The sequence below is a fragment of the Lampris incognitus genome, chromosome 5 (genome assembly GCF_029633865.1).
Source record: "Lampris incognitus isolate fLamInc1 chromosome 5, fLamInc1.hap2, whole genome shotgun sequence".
NCBI lineage: Eukaryota > Metazoa > Chordata > Actinopteri > Lampriformes > Lampridae > Lampris > Lampris incognitus.
Genome location: NC_079215.1, coordinates 41681445 through 41698088, shown reverse-complemented (window position 1 = coordinate 41698088; position 16644 = coordinate 41681445). Strand labels below are relative to the sequence as shown.

The following is a 16644-nucleotide window of genomic DNA, read 5'->3' as shown; positions in this document are numbered from 1 at the left end:
ACAGTGCCCAGCATGCTGTGTACGTAAGAGGAGGGGCATTCTACTGGGGCATTCTGGGGATTGTCCGTGTCGGGGACTGGAAGCAGGTGGCTGAATAAAGCACGTTATTAATCGCGACTACCTTGCCTGTCGTTTATGCACATGACAAAGGAGCATCCTCGAAAGGCTCAGTTGTTCACAAGCAAGGATGGGGTGAGGTTCACCACTTTGTGAACAACTGCGTGAGCAAATAGTCCAACAGTTTAAGAACGTTTCTCAACGTACAATTGCAAGGAATTTGGGGATTTCATCATCTACAGTCCATAATATCATCAAAAGATCCAGAGAATCCAGAGAAATCTCTGCACGTAAGTGGCAAGGCCGAAAACCAACATTGAATGCCCGTGACCTTTGACCTCTCAGGCGGCACTGCATTAAAAATCGACATCATTCTGTAAAGGATATTACCACGTGGGCTCAGGAACACTTGGGAAAACCATTGTCAGTTAACACAGTTCATTGCTACATCTACAAGTGCAAGTTAAAACTCTACCATGCAAAGCGAAAGCCATATATCAACAGCACCCAGAAACGCCGCCGGCTTCTCTGGGCCCGAGCTCATCTGAGATGGACTGACGCAAAGTGGAAAAGTGTGCTGTGGTCTGACGAGTCCACATTTCAAACTGTTTTCGGAAATCATGGACGTCATGTCCTCCGGGCTAAAGAGGAAAAGGACCATCCAGATTGTTATCAACGGCAAGTTCAAAAGCCAGCATCTGTGATGGTATGGGGGTGTGTTAGTGCCCATGGCATGGGTAACTTGCACATCTGTGAAGGCACCATTAATGCTGAAAGGTACATACAGGTTGTGGAGCAACATATGCTGCCATCCAAGCGATGTCTTTTTCAGGGACGTCCCTGCTTATTTCAGCAAGACAATGCCAAGCCACATTCTGCATGTTTTACAACAGCGTGGCTTCGTAGTAAAAGAGTGTGGGTACCAGACTGGCCTGCCTGCAGTCCAGACCTGTCCCATTGAAAATGTGTGGCGCATTATGAAGCACAAAATACGACAACGGAGATCCCGGACTGTTGAGCAACTGAAGTCGTACATCAAGCAAGAATGGGAAAGGATTCCACCTACAAAGCTTCAACAATTAGTGTCCTCAGTTCCCAAACGCTTATTGAGTGTTGTTAAAAGGAAAGGTGATGTAACACAGTGGTGAACATGCCCGTGTCCCAGCTTTTTTGGAACGTGTTGCAGGCATCAAATTCAAAATAAGTGAATACTTGGAAAAAACAATGAAGTTTATCAGTTTGTAGTGTATTCAATTGAATATAGGTCGAAAAGGATTTGCAAATCATTGTATTCTGTTTTTATTTACGTTTGACACAACGTCCCAACTTAATTGGAATTGGCGTTTGTATTTGTAAAGCACTTTGAATGGCTGTTGCAACTAGAAAAGCTCTATATAAAATCAACTTGATTGATTGATTGATTGAACTAGAAAAAGACAGAAATACGCGTACCAATATAAAATCCTGATTGACTTTTGGGGGGGGGGGCGCTTCTTTTCACCTGACAGGAGTTTCGCCAAGGGGACGTAGCGCGTGGGAGGATCACGCTATTGCCCCCAGCCCCCCCCCCCCCCCGAACAGGCGCCCCCAAACGACGTCTGTAGGGACGCCCGACCTAGCCGGAGGTATGGGATCCAGCGAGCCCCGTGTTGGTAGGCAACGGAATACACCGCTACGCTACTCGGACGCCCCATCCTGATTGACTTCTAACCAAAAATTTGACTCGAGGGAAACTACCGATACTGACTCTGGACTTTTTTCGACATTGAGAATGAGGAAGCAAGACAAACTATTTAAGCTGAATGTAAAGAAACACAGAATTAACCCCAAAAAAATCTGTCCTCTTTATTATCACTGAATATCTGTATGAGGAATTTGCATGCAAGTAGTCGATGAAAGACTCCATGTTTTTAAAATTAGAGAAGAAACTTTTTTTTTATCCAGTCAACCCTTGCAACAAGTTGACAGCGCTATGCCCAGTTCCGCTAGACTGTGGAAACCCTACATTGAAACCTGAGTTTGGCCTTCAATGTTCAAATATACTGAAACCATAAGAACTCCAAACATCTGAGGCATGTGGAAAAAATGATATAGAAACAAATACAAGTCCGTACCTCAATGGTATGCCATTTCAACTCTCGCCTCCTTGCCTAAGTGGACAAGTTCCAAGTACAAAGGAGCTGTAACATTAGAAAAACATGAGACGGCACTAGTGTCCATAATGCTTTGCCTTACCAATTCTACTTCCTGGGAGGTGGAGTGGGAGGGGGTGGGGGAGCAAACAGGTACGGCCATTGCCCTACAAAGCCTATGAGCGTTGGCTGTGGTTGGAGGAACCGCTGGGCTATAAGGGGCAGAGGCCTGGGTGGGGGCAGCTGGCCAAACTGACCCTGCAATTGGCTAGGCTGATCCTGACCTCCACTGCCCCCCAATGGGCATCCATTCCTGGAGGTGTAGCCCCCTCTCCCGCAATAAGTCTGATATTGCTTCGAGCCAGAACCATAGCTGGCCCCGCTATCTCGGCTCCGGTCCCTGGAAGAGGAAGAGGAAGATGAGCGTTCTCCATCCCGGCTGCTGCGGCCGTCACGGCTGAAGCTGCCGCGGCCATGTCTGCCGCTGGAACGCATGCGCCTGTCACACCCGTCCTGGTACATCAAGTTGGAGTTGTTGTTGGAACTGCTGCCTCGTTAACGCGTTTTCCCAATTTTAATTAAAAGGATTCTTTTGTGTTGGGAATTGTAATGACCTACTTTTCACTCGCACAGATGATAACACCGTTTCTGAATTAGCCGTGGAACTTCGGCATGTTTATTTCGCTCGGCGCATAACGTGCACATAATCCGACTGACTCTCGTCTACCTTCCCACTCCCGTGGCTGCTCTGTTTACTATCCCATAACGCCCTGTGTCCTTAAAGGTGTATTTCCCTAATACTGAACATCACAGGAATCAACACAATATCCATTTTCAAACTGTGATGCTAATCTGTGCTTGTTCAAATGTAACAATAGGGTCCCTAAATCTATTGTCCATTTGCAATTTTAGATGTGAAAAATGTTTCCTCTTACCGCCTCTGCTCTCACATCCTGAGCCAAGCTGAAGCATGAGGCTTCCAGCTTGGAAATAAATTTCAAGTTTTGGAAAATCTGATATCCCCAACTCCACCGGTGTAATGATATGTGCCCACCGGGCCAGTAGGTGGCAATATTGGTATATCTTGTTTATTGTAGATGTAATATTTGCTAGTAATATTTGATTTGCTAATGTCCCTTACGGCTTTCCGTAGCGCCACAACAAAGTCACGTGATGTACGTAACAACGTCAGTGGGAATCCGGTCGATGAATAAACACCCAGCACGAGAGAAGTCGTCCTTGCTTTATTAATGTTATAAGTTAACATAGCCAGAGGGCACAGATCATTACATGGTGTCAGAGTAGCGGAGTTTAAATACCCAATATGGATTCGTACGGCGTTCCAGCTCCACGGATGGACTGGGAATCGGCGAACTTACCTGAAGCATGGAGACGATTTCGGCAAACAACGGAGCTAATGTTCAAGGGCCCCCTGCGCGGGAAGAACGAAGAGGAGAAATGCAGCTACCTCCTGCTCTGGATAGGGGAAAAAGGGCGAGATGTGCACAACACTTGGACACTCAGCGGAGAACAAGCCAAGAAGCTAGAAACGTACTACGATAAGTACACTGAGTACATCACCCCCAAAGCAAACCCGATTTATGCCAGATATAAATTTCATGAAAAGATGCAGGGAGAGAGTGAATCCTTCGAACGATTTGTAACTGAGCTAAAGCTCCTAGTCAAAGACTGTGGCTACCCAAATGCCGACGAGATGGTCAGGGACCGCATCGTGTTTGCCACCAACTCACCCAGAGTGAGAGAAAAGCTACTTAGCCAGGGAGCTGAGCTAACGCTAGAAAAGGCCATAGATGTAGCCCGCTCACACGAGCTAGCAAAGCAACAGCTAAAGTCTATGGGCCAGGGCAGCACACATGAAACGGTGCACGCAATAGGCAGAAAGACTTACAAACCGAACGCACCCAAAGCAGCTAACGCTAACTTCAGACAAAGGGAGGGTAACGTTAGCACCGCCGCTAGGGCGTGTAGCTATTGTGGAGGGCTACACGGCGCTAAAGCCACTTGCCCAGCTAAGGGTAAACAATGCATTAAATGCAAGAAGCTCAATCATTTTGCTAAAGTATGCAAGTCTAGCTCCCAGGGACAGACAAAGTACTACCGCGGCACAGTACATGCCGTCGGAGAGAACCCAGAAGAGTACACCACTGACAGAGAGCAGGAAGAACTGTACTTCGACAACATTACAGTGGAGAGCACCGCTGTGGGAGAACAGACAGAGCTGTACATAGACTGCATCTCAATAGAGAACAACGGAAAAAGCAACGAGCAGGCTTACGTAGAGGTTGGAATTGGCACACCTCCACAGAAGGTAAAGTTTAAACTAGACACTGGGGCACAGGCCAATACTATTCCCACCAACCTGTTCCAGGCGCTGTTCAAAAATGTGACACTGAAACCAGCAATACACAGACTCACTGAATATGGAGGAGGCGCGCTGAGCGTGAAAGGCACATGCAAACTCAAATGTAAGTACAGAGACAATGCAATTATGCTGGACTTTTACGTCATTGACACAAACGCCCCACCAGTCATGGCAATGAAAACATGCCGTGACCTAAACTTGGTAAAAATAGTGATGGCTGTGAGCGAGGAAAACAATGTCACATCACAGAGCATAATGGATGAGTATGCAGATGTTTTCCAAGGAATAGGAGAGTTCCCAGGCGAGTGCACCTTCCGCGTCACACCAGATGCAACGCCGGTCGTCTGCCCGCCACGCAGAATCCCCATCGCCCTACGCAGCAAACTGAGGGACGAGCTTGACAGCATGGAGAAAGGCGGCATAATCTGTAAGGTAACAGAACCCACAGAATGGGTGAACGCACTCGTCATTGTTGAGAAGCCAAAGACAGGCAAACTTAGAGTGTGTTTAGACCCCAGAGCTCTTAACAAAGTGATACAACGACCTCACTACCCCCTCCCCACGCTGGAGGACGCCACCACAAAGCTTGCTGGAGCTGAGTACTTTAGCGTGTTAGACGCGCGGTCAGGCTATTGGGCCATCAAACTGAGCACTGAATCCTCAATGTTGACGACATTTAACACAGTGTTTGGCAGGTATCGTTTCCTCAGACTGCCATTCGGAATCGTGTCCGCTCAAGACGAGTTCCAGAGACGCGTGGATGAAACATATGAAGGATTGGACGGTGTGACGGCCATAGTGGACGACATACTAGTGTTCGGCAAGACTAAAGAGGAACATGACCAGCGTCTCAGAGCGATGCTGAAGCGCACAAGGGAGCGAGGGGTGCGGCTCAACCCCGACAAGTGTCACATATGCGTGTCCGAGGTAAGCTACTTCGGCCACACGCTCTCACACGAAGGCATCAAACCAGACCCACACAAGGTGAAGGCGGTCAAGGACATGCAACCCCCACAGAACAAAGCAGAGCTGGAGACAGTCCTCGGCATGATCAACTACCTCGCCAGATTTGCTCCACACCTCTCACAGATAAACTCACCCCTCAGACAGCTTCTGAAACAGGACAGTGAGTTTGTGTGGGATGCAGTCCACGACAAGGCGTTCCAAGAGATGAAGAATCTCATTACACAGCACCCAGGTCCAGTACTCTCATATTTCGACCCGCAGAAAGAGCTGCGACTCCAAGTGGATGCATCCAAAAGTGGCCTTGGGGCTGTCATGCTCCAAGATGGCAAACCAATTGCCTATGCGTCCAAGTCACTCAACAGCACTGAAGAAAACTACGCACAGATAGAGAAGGAGCTCTACGCTGTGGTCTTCGGCTGCAAGAGGTTCCACGAGTACATGTATGGACGAAAAGTGATTGTGGAGTCAGACCACAAGCCTCTGGAGGCAATACTAAAAAAGCCACTGGCAGCAGCACCACCCCGGCTGCAACGGATGATCCTGGCGCTCCAAAAATACGACATCCAAATCATCCACCGCCCCGGTAAGGACATACCGGTGGCCGACACACTGTCACGCAAGTCAATAGAACACCACGACAGTGACCTACAGGAAGGGATGGAGGCCCAAGTGCACACAGTCCTCAGCAACATCCCTGTGAGCGACACAAGACTCACAGAAATCAAGCAGGAAACAGCGCAAGATCCACAGCTCACCGCACTCAGACGAGCCACACTCACTGGCTGGCCAGACACAAAGAAAAAGTGCCCGCCCAGCATCCAGGAATACTGGAACCACAGAGCAGAAATCTCAGAAATGGACGGTATCCTGTTCAAAGGTGAGAGAATCATTGTCCCCCAAAAGCTTCGCAAGGACATGATACAGCGCATCCATGCCAGCCACCTTGGCGTGAAAAAAAAGCAAATGCCGAGCAAGAGACTTACTGTTCTGGCCTGGCATGGGGAAACAGATCGAGGATGCGGTAGCAGACTGCAGCATATGCCAAGAACGGCGCAGTGCAAATGCAAAGGAACCAATGATGTCACACGCCATACCCGAGCGGCCGTGGCAAGTGATAGGCACAGACCTATTCACATGGAACTCACAGGACTTCATAGTCACTGTGGACTACTACTCCAGATTCTTCGAGCTAGAGAGACTTTACAGCTGCACCTCATCTGCCGTCATCATGAAGCTGAAAGCAGCAATGGCTCGACACGGAATCCCCGAGACTATCATCAGCGACAACGGTCCGTGCTACAGCTCTGGTGAGTTCCGCAACTTCTCACAGACATGGGGTTTCTCACACACCACCACAAGCCCCCACTACCCACAGAGCAACGGCCTCTCCGAGAAGACTGTCCAGACGGCCAAACGCATCCTGGACAAAGCCAAAGCTGAGAACAAAGACCCCTACATGAGCTTACTGGAGTATCGCAACACACCGGTGGACAACCTGAAATCACCGGCACAGCTACTGATGAGTCGGAGGCTGCGGTCCATTCTCCCATCAACAGCAAAACACCTGCAGCCACAGATCGCCAGTCAGGAGGATGTTCACAAAAGGAGAGAGGTATGTCAACAGCGCCAGCAGGCATACTACAACCGAACAGCCAAACCTCTGCCCCACCTGCCCGCAGGCACACCAATCCGCTTCCGGCAGGAGGATGGATCCTGGAGACCTGCAACTGTGGAAAGACCAGCGAACACAGACAGGAGCTACCACATCCAAACCAAAGAAGGTCAGATCTACCAACGCAACCGTCAACACCTGCGACAAAGCAGAGTGAACACTCACACTACGCACACACACACTTCACAGCAGACTGTTACCAGCGCTAACAACAACACACAAGCCCATCAGCAAGAGCATGCTGAACCTCCAGACACGAACAATCAGCGACAACCAGACACACAGCCTGGTTACACCACGAGGTCAGGTCGCACGATCAAACCAAGACAAATCCTTGACTTATGAATGTTAAAAAAGAGAATTTTACACCAACCTGTACTATACCTGCTATGTTTTGAAAAGAAATATTTACAGCGTTCACTTACCTTGTGTACCTACCTGCTGTTTGCAGTTACCAGTAATGAAATGAAAAAAAAAAAGATGAAATGTTATTACGGTGTCACATTTAGACAGTGAAGGAAATGTTTTACACTACTTTGTTGCAGTCCAGTTATATAAGAGTTCCACTTTCATATTCTTTCTTATTAAGATTGTATTCGCTTATAAACGTGCTCAACGTGGTCTGTATCTCTGCAGAGAAAGCAGCACTTTTCAGAAAAAGGGAGATGTAATATTTGCTAGTAATATTTGATTTGCTAATGTCCCTTACGGCTTTCCGTAGCGCCACAACAAAGTCACGTGATGTACGTAACAACGTCAGTGGGAATCCGGTCGATGAATAAACACCCAGCACGAGAGAAGTCGTCCTTGCTTTATTAATGTTATAAGTTAACATAGCCAGAGGGCACAGAACATTACAGTAGAGGGTTAAGGATCATGCGCAGAACGTTCTGAGAACGTGACAGCCATGGAGCAGACAAGACGTGATTCAATACACAGAGACAATATTTACTTTTCAGCTTGATTTATTACATAACAGAACATTACATGGTACCAGGAGTGAACCAGACAGAAAATGGACGCGATAAAACCACAGGGGACTTTAATGTTAACTGGAAATGAAGACACGAACTGGAAAAATTTCAAGCAGCAGTTCAAGCTGTATGTCGCGGCTGTAGGGGTGACAGGGGCGTCAAATGAGCTAAAGGCCGCCATGCTACTCACCATCCCTGGAGCTGATGCGCTGGAGGTGTACAACGTTTGCTACCGAGGAAGACAAAAACAAGCTGGACGAAGTCATCCAGAAATTCGACGAACACTGCCTGTCAAAAGAATGAGACTTACGAGAGGTATGTGTTTAGAATGCGGATGCAATGCGAAGGAGAGACCTTTGATAGTTTTCTCACCTACCTTAAGCTAAAGGCTAGTACCTGTAACTTCAGTGCACTGAACGAGTCAATGATTCGTGATCAAATTGTGTTCGGCACACGTGACAAGAAAGTCAGAGAAATATTGTTAAGAGAAGCGGAACTCAGTTTGGACAATGCTGTGAAAATGTGCCAGGCCAGCGAGTTAGCCAAACAGCATATGGAAACGTTTGAAGATGGCACTGAGGGACTAGCTTTAGCTCTGCCAAGTGCGAATGTAGACGTTTCATTCAAGGAAAATGGGCGCGAAAAATACCGAGGCGCTCGAAGCAAGCAAGTGACACATTTAGCTGCAAACGTTGTGGAGATAATCACAAACCCAGGCAATGCCCAGCATTTGGTAAAATGTGCTCCAGGTGTAAGGGAAAAAATCACTATGCAAAAAATGTGTTTTCCAAGAGAAAGGAAAGAACGCAAGGTACATGTGGTGGGTCAAACTGATGAGGACAGTGATTGATTCATTTTTAGTGAACATGGTTTCCTGTGACTCTGAAAAAAGTGTGCAGCCAACTAAGAGTATAGACACTGGACATCAAGTCCGTGCAATTGGAAAAGACAAATGAACAGCACCTCTATTAGTTAATGGGACAAGGGTGTTCTTCAAATTAGGCACAGGGGCAAAAGCCAACCTGATTAATGTAAAAGACATTAAAGCACTTAAAGAGAAGCCACAAATACATAAACGGGCAGTCCCACTGAAGGCATATAACGGACAGCGAATATAAATCAAAGGGGTGTGCAGGCTGAAAGTGAACGTGACAAAATGGGGGCTCGTCCGGGATATTGGCAGCTTTGGTCTGGCTAGTCGCTATTTCCTGTAGTGTGCTGTGTTAACGTTTGGTGTTGGGCGGTGTTAAGCACGGTGTTTATTATTGTGTTTAGTGTTAACAGGTGTTGTTGGTATGTTCTTGGTTTGGTGGTGGGTACGGCTGTGGCTGCTGGTCCACTTCCTTTCGTCCTCTGCCATGGTGTTTGGTCCTGGTGGCGGAGCTCTGTGCCAAAGCGGACGAGGTCCAACGCTAAGGCTAAGCTGCCGGTCAACCTGTTGTGGTTCGATCCCTAGTCCCCTGTGTTGCAATCATCATGGGTGCTGAGTAAAGTATGAGGCAGGCTGAGTAAAGTATCCTGTGAGAGATTTGCGGGGTGGGATTTGTGGCAGAGAGATGGGAGGGGAGTTGAGGACGGTAGACCTTTAGAGCTATGACTGCGGGGCGCGCTGCGCTCTCAACCTCCACCATGCCGCCTCCACCAGCTGGTCCATGCTAGCAGCACCTTGTGTTGTGACTTTTGTGTGGTCACAAGTTGTAGCTGGTTCACCTGCGGGTCGAACGCAGCTACGTTATTTGACGTGGGTCTCCACCGTGTTGTGTGTGTGTGTGTGTGTGTGTGTGTGTGTGTGTGTGTGTGTGTGTGTGCTACTTTGTGTTTTGTCTCAGTAACTTGTGGTTGAGGGCCACTTTGTAGGTGACAATGTGGTTGGTGGGAAGGTGCTGGCCATTTTTGGGTCAAATTTTGGATGTAGCGGAGCTGCGTGTGGTGATCCATTGTTGTGGCTGAGGTGCTCCACCTTTTTGTTGGTCACATGTCACTGTCATGTTATGTAGCACATTGTCAGTTTTTTTTTTGTTCTTGTGGGTTTCTTTGTTAACAAGCCTGTAGGGGCTTGTTTTTATGGGTGGGGGTGTTACGGCCACGGGTGTGTCCGTGTCCGTATAGTTGTTTTGTGTTGCCTTTTTGTATCTAACCCTCACTCTGACTCTACATTCAGGTATCTGCCAGGTGCTCCTCATCACCTAATCAACCGGTCAACAAATTGTCCAATTTCCATCAGCTGTGCAGTCTCCCGTTTAAACCCCCACATGTGTTCAGTTCCCGGTCAACTAGTTTAGTTTGTGTGTGATGTAGCTACTTTGTGTTGATGTCTTTGTTGCTGTAGATACTTTGTGTTTGTAATGTCTGGCCCGTTTTCGTTTAAGTTTGCATTTTGACTATTTTGAGTTATGTTTAGCGTTTAGTTCTTTTGGGCAAGGGGATCAAGGTAAGATGTCCATGGGCAAACACCCCATCACGTAGCTTACCTCTGTTGGACACACTAGGTTAGGAGCGGTTGCCACCCTCTGTCTTTAGGTTTGGTGCTTTTCAGCACTGTCAAGTGTGGGTTACTTTTGTTAGTAGCTTATTGTTTTGGCAACCGTTCGGTTCCCTTGCCCTGTCATGGTGTTAATATTTATATTTTGTTACAGTAATACGTTTCTCTCTGTGTTGCACCCTCACCTCAGTTACCCAGTACACTAATTGTTGCACTCTCCAGACCAAGGGACGTAACAAATGGTAAACTTACAGGTTGATAACGGGTTGGTTTGGCTTGTGAGCTGATAGCTGCTGGACTAATGGAGAAAGGCTGCAACTGACAGGCCTGGTGAGGCTGTCACGACAGAATCTACTCCCACCTCTGTTCAGCCTCCAGGGAAAAGATGTGAGAAACCTTATTTTGGATGTAGCGGAGCTACTTGTGGTGATCCATTGTTGTGGCTGACGTGCTCCACTTTTTTGTTTGGTCTCATGTTACTGTTGTGTTATGTAGCACATTGTCCTTTTTTTTTTTTCTTGAGGTTTTTTTGTTAACAAGCCTGTAGGGCTTGTTTTTATGGGTGGGGGTGTTGCAGCCACGGGTATGTCCGTATACGTAGTTGTTTTGTGTTGCCTTTTTGTATCTAACCCTCACTCTGACTCTACATTCAGGTGCTGAATTGACATCGCCTGTCGTGCATCCTCCTGACGTGCACCCGACTGAGTTTCCTCCACCACTTGTAGGATAAAAAATTAAAGAACAAAAAGGAAACAAACCAGGCTTTGAGTTTGGTTAGAGATATCCTTCAAGACATCAGAGTGTGGAGTTATTTGAAAACTTAGCAGAAAGTAACACTGAGTTTGGATACCTGAAAAGGAAATAATGTGACTTACCTGTTTGTTGTTATACATTATACCTGTACTGAAAATAAAGTGTTAAATATATTGTTTAAATGACTAGGTGTGGCAATAGCTTAATGTGACTTACCTGTTTGTTATTTTACCTGAAAAGGAAAATGTTAAAAATGTGGTGTAATGTTTAGATGACTAAGTTTGGTTATAGCTTAACAGTCTCTATACTTAACTTGTATTCTTATTATTTTTTGTATTGACTTCAAAGGAAGGAGGACGTAATGTTATGTTCCCACCGGGCCAGTAGGTGGCAGTATTGGTGTATCTTGCTTATTATAGAAGGTTAAGGTTCACAGAACGCTCTAGGAGAAGAACGTGACAGCCATGGAGCTGACAAAACGTGATTAAATACACAGAGATAAGATTTACTTTTCAGCTTGCTTTGTTATATAACGGAACATTACACCCGGTACATCCTGATCCGGCTGGCTGTCCTTCCTCGGCTGCTCCTCCTGACCTTCCAGCAGATGGATTTGACATTCTGGACAACAAAGATTTCCCTCCGCTGACCAGTGTGTCGCGTCCGGGAGCGGAACGCTCACCATCGGCTACTGCTCACCACCCTGGATCCCGAAAAGAAAACTCATCCGTTAGACGTAGGTTGTCGAAGGAGGTAGTGTCCAAACACTTTGCCGGTCCTAAACTGGCCACTGGTGGCATCCCCCCTGGTGCTGTGTCCCCCACACTGGCTGGGAGCCCCCATCCACCGATGTATTATGGTCGGGTGCGCTCTTCTACTGCACCCATTCCACAGCCACCTTCTCTTCTGATTGTGGGTGATTCCATCATCAGGGACGTCAGGTCGAACAGAGCTGCAACACATTGCTTTCCAGGTGTCAAGGTAAGTGATATTCTGGTAGAACTTCCTAGTCTGCTATCCCAATATACCGCTGTTGTTAACGTTGTCATTGACGTTGGTACAAATGACATTCCACGGCAGCAGAGCTTTTAAAATTGGATTTCATGCGTATTTTTAACCTTCTAAAACTTAGAAGGAAGTTTTTATCTCTGGCCCACTTTCGGCCGTGGCATTGGTCGTTAGCAGACTTTTGCAGCTTCACTCTGGCTTCAGTCGCAGTGCTCTCATTTACAATTTGGTTTTATTGACAATTTTAATCTGTTCTGGGAGTGCTCTTCTAATTTTTAAACGCGATGGACTCCATCCAAATCGAGCAGGCTCACGAATGCTGCCTGCAAACGTGTTTTATTCCATTGTCTCCAACTTTCGTGTTTGTGCTGTGGAGATGGAGGGACCCCCTAAAAACTTGGTGTCGTGTGCCTGATGCGCGCGCGCAGCTCCATGACCATCTTTTCCACAAGTCACATCTAGTTATGTATTTTGAAAATGCATAGTTATGTATTTTCTAGGTCCCAATCAGATTCAGCCCGGATTCCCAAGACGATTGTGATTCGTTTAAAGAAATACGGCGTTTTTTTACCCCACCCTATGGTAATGAGTGCAGTCAGACCTTTCTCCAGCGCTGGCACAGCGTAAACGAAGTGTGGAGATAGGTCTGGCTATGCGGGACTAGGGGCAGACAAACTACACTGAATAATACATCACTATTAGATGTTATTTGTACAGATGTATGTCCTATATGAATGTATGCATAATATTCTATGAAAATATTCATATTTGTATATTTGGTGTAAATGTAGCCATAATGGTGCATACAGTTTATATTAATGGTTGATTCCATGGTTGGTTTGTACGTTGTTTGTTCGTTGGGTGACACATGGTTTGATTTGTTTGTGATTGTTTCCATGTGTGGGTCTGGTCTCGCGTTGTTTGGGAGACGTGTTTTCGTCTTTTCCGGTAGCGTGCTTCCGCCTGCTTGCTGACGGGATGATGCATGTACTTTCGGGTGGCCTGCGGTCTTTCTCGTTGTTCGCGGGCATCATGGGTTAATGTTTGTCACGGAAGCTATAAGGACATCAAAGACAATCATTGCAAGTTTCACGGACAATTCCCTCGTTCTGGCATGCAGCCAACGAGGTACGTTATGTGTAGCCCACGTTATGTGCGGTCTGATTTTATGTTAATTGGGCTAATTGTATTGTTCCGTTTTCTGTTACAAGTTTTCACGGTGTTGATGGAGATTTGGTAACTTCATTAAACCTGTTCAAGAAAGCTACTTGTGTTCGCCGTGCCTTGGGGGGATTTACAGTGAAAACTCGACCTGTTTCACCAACGCAAGTGGGACTAAAGATGGCGCCGATGTCTGTTTCACCCCCTGATTTCACCAACGCGCGTGGGACTGCATGACGTTGTAAATTAAAGCTAAGTTCCGCTCGCATTTTACACACACATTAAAGGCAAGAAGATTGCATGAGGGCTATTTTCAAAACGAGGCCATAACGAGCTTGGACACTTAACAAGTTAGTGATCTAAGAAAAGGGCGTTTGTAAATGTGCTATAAGTTGTGTGCGTTGATTGAAAGTAATAACAACAAGCAACCGCTAGGAGTCCATGTTTACCACGTTTTGAAGTCTTTCATTGACTAGCCTATATTTGGGTGTGATTTTCAAGATAAGGTCTGACTGAATTCCTTTTGCATGTTTGAAATAAGTGTGCTTTGAAGTTTAAAGTATAATTTCATTGAACAATATTTGATGCATTTGAACTAAAAAGGGGTTTACATAAGTGAAGGTTATTTTAGAGAAACAATTCTAAAATTCATAAATAATCACACAGCAAGCAGTAAGTTTAAAAAGGCTTACAGATTTATTATATTTACATTAACCTTTAACTATTAACAAGTTTACAAGATGTCAAAGCAAGGAGAGCTTACTGATCAAGTTAAAGACAGTACTAGACGAAAGAACCAGAACTCTGACAGAGAAGGGTAAAGGAATGCAAGACGAAAAAATAAAAGGTCTTCAACAAAGATTCAAATTAACATATGATAAATGGAGAATTCAGGTTAAATTTCCCAAGAAGATCTTATCACAGACGGAGCCAGTATCTGATGATATGCTCAACGACGTCATCGGTGAAGTCCGTGGTCTCTGCAGACGTCCAGTGTGCTTATGATGAACTACGGCAAATCGTAACACCAGACCACGAAGCACGTCGGAGAGTCGATCTGTGCATCCAAGTATCCCAGTTCATTGTAGACAGAGCCTCAAGACGACTGGGAGGACTTGCAACTGAAGAGGAAGAACCAGATTGGCCTGAAGCAGGTTCTCTGTTCAATTCTAGTGTTAGTAGTTTCACCTTTGGCTCGAAGAGGACCTCGCTACTGAAAAACGACTAGACGCTGCTGCTGATGTCGCTGCAAGCAAAGCTGTTCAGAAAGTGTCACAAGAACAAGAAAGGGAACAACAGGAAATACAGCGACTGGAAGAAGCTAAAAATGACATAGCCAAGCAAGAGGCATATGCTGTAAGGCGTCGTTTAGAACAAAAAGCTGAAGAGTTGAAACGGAGAATGGAACGAGAAGCAGAAGAGCTGAAACTAAGAATCCAGGAAGAGGAAGCTAAAATCAAGGCTCAACTGGAAGCGAAACATGCAACTCGCCAAAGGACGCTGCAAGAGAAGCGAAGGAAGGTACAGCATTTGGAGACGATGAAAAGTCTAAATGCAGCACAAGCGAGAATAGAAGTGTATGATCAAGAGGTCACAGAAGAAGAGAAGAAAGCGATCACACTGGATAGTCAAACAAGTGCCTGCTCCCACAAGTCCTCCATCCCTGTATGTGTTCTCTGCACCAAGGACTGTGACTACCTCCCCAAATGAAAATACAACAGAGCTCGTCAAGGTGCTAGCAGATGCAGTGAGTACCAACAGAATCCTAATCCCTGAGCCATCAGTATTCACTGGGGATGTACAATGACTGGAGACTGTCATTTGAAACGCTGATCGACCAGAAGAATATGAAGGAAAATGATAAGATCTACTACCTCCGTAGGTATGTGGATGGAGACGCAAAGAAAGCGATTGATGGCCATTTCCTACTCGGCACCGAGTCTGCCTATGTTGCTGCATGGGAGCTATTGGACGAAAGCTATGGAAACCCATTGACAATCGCACAGTCGTACAGAGACAAGCTCCACACGTGGCCCAAGATGGGACCTAAGGATAGCGTCGAGCTCAGAAGGTTCACTGATTTTCTCCGCTGTTGTGAGGCCGCTATGACTCACATAAAGTCTCTGGAAATCTTGAATGACTGCAATGAAAACAGGAAGATTCTCTTCAAGCTACTGGACTGGTTAATTGCTAGGTGGAACCGGAAGTCTACTGAAATAAAAGAACGGAACAACCAGTTCCCCACCTTCAGCCAGTTTGTCGCATTTCTAACCAAAGAAGCAAAGATCGCCTGTAACCCCATCACCTCTCTGCAGTCACTCAAGCAAGGCGAAGCTGAGAACCCAAGAGGCAAATGGAATAGAACCGTTGGAGCAAAGGTACTGATAAGTTCCGATGAAAAAGCGGTCATGACATGTGTCTTCTGCAAGAAGAATGGACACACATTGCACAAAAGGAGGAAGTTCAAGAGAGAACGACCTTTGTTAAGGAAAACAAGCTGTGCTTTGGTTGTCTCAAGCCTGGCCACCACTCAAAGAAATGCAGCAGCAGAAGTGAGTGTGACGTGTGCCACAAGCGGCACCCTACCTGCCTGCACGTGGATAGAGCCAAAGGCGACAAGAGGCCACCACAAGCTAAGGAAAAGCAAAGAGGAACCCGAATCATCACCTCCTGAAGAAATGCCCACAGCTGCTACTTCACACAGGGCAATAGTTGGTGAGGCTGGCACACATACCTCTGCAATACTTCCTGTCTGGCTCTCATCTGCAACCTGCCCAGAACAAGAAGTCCTCGTGTATGCGCTGCTGGACTCTCAAAGTGACTCAACCTTTATTCTAAGCGAAGTAGCTGAAACGCTAAAGGCCAACAAAGACCAAGTCAAGCTCACTACGATGACTGCAACCACAACAGTAAACTCTCAAAGAGTGAACACTCTACAAGTCCGTGGCTTCTACTCTGGAAAGAAGATCTCCCTACCACCAGCCTATACACGGGAGTTCATTCCAGCCAACAGAGCTCACATGCCAACAAACAAAAAAGCGAAAGCCTGGTCCCAC

At 46.5% G+C, this 16644-nt stretch overlaps 1 pseudogene; it reads right to left on the bottom strand.

Annotated features, from left to right (window-relative positions):
* Positions 1-2297: 2297 nt before the first annotated feature.
* Positions 2298-16644, bottom strand: part of LOC130112996 (probable ATP-dependent RNA helicase DDX17) — a 34290-nt pseudogene continuing 19943 nt past the window's right edge.